At 40.7% G+C, this 1748-nt stretch overlaps 1 long non-coding RNA gene across 1 annotated transcript; it reads right to left on the bottom strand.

Moving 5' to 3' along the window:
- Positions 1-1210: 1210 nt before the first annotated feature.
- On the bottom strand, positions 1211-1742 carry LOC107717952 (uncharacterized). Its single transcript, XR_001637367.1, has 2 exons — positions 1660-1742; positions 1211-1541 (listed from the first exon to the last, which is right to left on the bottom strand). It is a non-coding gene; the product is annotated as an uncharacterized LOC107717952 (long non-coding RNA).
- Between the last annotated feature and the right edge of the window lie 6 nt (positions 1743-1748).

Genomic DNA, 1748 nt, shown 5'->3' with positions numbered 1-1748 from the left:
CACACCTCTTTAATGTTATTTTTAGTGATCTCCGACTGGTGAAGTCGAACATCATTAGCGCCGGCGTGAATAACAATCTTACTGAATTTACGTTTAGCATTAGCCAGCACTTTTACAAAAAAACCAGGGGTAAAATCCAAAAGTTCACACATAGCACAGTGCTAATAATGAAAAACATACACAAAATACCCTCAAATTATATATATAAACACCAAAATGATGGGAAAGTGTCCCAGTTTTAATACCTTTTTGTCACAAAAGGTAGACAATTTTAATATAGATCCTAATATCCTTTTGAAATTGTTAGATGACTTATGTCCCATCTACTGTCACAGACTACTGCATTTTTATCCTATTTTACATATTTATAGTTGTCTTTTGACAAAGTTGATTATTTCTTGATGTGGTTTGTAGGCTGGTCTTTTTGACAGGTGAAGCTAGCCAAGATTAAAAAAAAATTAAATGCATAACTGAACACTACAGCCTTTGTGCTTTTTGCAAAGGGCAGCCACAGGCCAAAGAACCAGTGGTCGAAAAAAATAAAAATAAAAAAAAAACCTACATTTAACATTAGCCGATTTGGATAACATGACCTGGGATTTGGCAGCATAAAATCTGGTGTCAAGTATGGCCTGAACATAGGAAACAATAAGCAACTTTGATCCTGCAAACATCACTGACATCACTGTGAAAATACTCTAAACTTTATTTGGAGGATAGGACCAAAGCCTTTTGAAATAACCACATTTACCACATTTGAATAGTGCAAAACCATTGTCAACTTCAAGATTTTATTAATAAAACTAGCCTAATATTTTTGAGCCCTAGAATTTGCTTAACCCCAAAAGTTTGGTAAAGTCCAGGTGGTGAAAGTTGACATACTGCACGAAGACATGCAATACGCAAACCTAACTACTTTAAAAACAGAACTGTGCCCATCCTTACACAGGCAGTTTTTAAATACGGAGAGGTTCATGAATAAGGCTCAAAGAAAACATTTGCCATCAATAAAAGGAACTACTGTACGGTTTTAGAAAAATCCAGCTGCAAAGCTTAATTCTTTTTTTTTTTTTTTTAAACTGACACTAATGCCACACTTTTACCACCTTGGTGGAATAGTTCTAAACTTGGCTGAAACACAGGAAGGTAGAGGCTGCATAACCGTTGTCTGTTAGGATAGATTGTGCAAATGCAGATAAGTCAAACGAAATTTTACCAGAAAAATAACTGGTTTTATTGACTTGAAACAAGACGTGAAAACGCCACATTTAGAGATGAACAAATCTACTAAAAGACTTCAGTGCATAAGCACATCTTGGTTGAAGCAGGCAGGTAATGACACATTGAGGGATGGACTCCTTGGCAGGGTAGGGACTAGACTCCTGGGTGGGGAGAGCACTGGACTCCACAACTGGATGGGGGCTGGACCCAGTCAACTTGCCCCCTGAGATTGATGGGAGACTGCTGGATTCTGCAACTATGTGAGGGCTGGACACCTCAGTAGGGTGGGGACTGGACTCTGCAACTGGGTGAGGGCTGGACTCAGCAGGCAGAGGATTGGACTCTGCAGGTGGGATAGCATTGGATTCCTCAGCAGGCTGAGAGCTAGACTCCCCAGCTGGGATACTGCTGTGTTCCTTTGCAGGCTGGGGGCTGTACTCCTCAGCAGGCAGAGAGCTGGATTCCCCAGTTGGGATTGCACTGGACTGATTGGTAGGCTGGGGGCTGGACTCTGCAACTGGGTGAGG

Source organism: Sinocyclocheilus rhinocerous, unplaced genomic scaffold (assembly GCF_001515625.1).
Source record: "Sinocyclocheilus rhinocerous isolate Xijiao unplaced genomic scaffold, SAMN03320098_v1.1 scaffold41784, whole genome shotgun sequence".
NCBI lineage: Eukaryota > Metazoa > Chordata > Actinopteri > Cypriniformes > Cyprinidae > Sinocyclocheilus > Sinocyclocheilus rhinocerous.
Note: the sequence above shows the minus strand (reverse complement) of the source record. Positions and strands in the feature narration are given on the sequence as shown.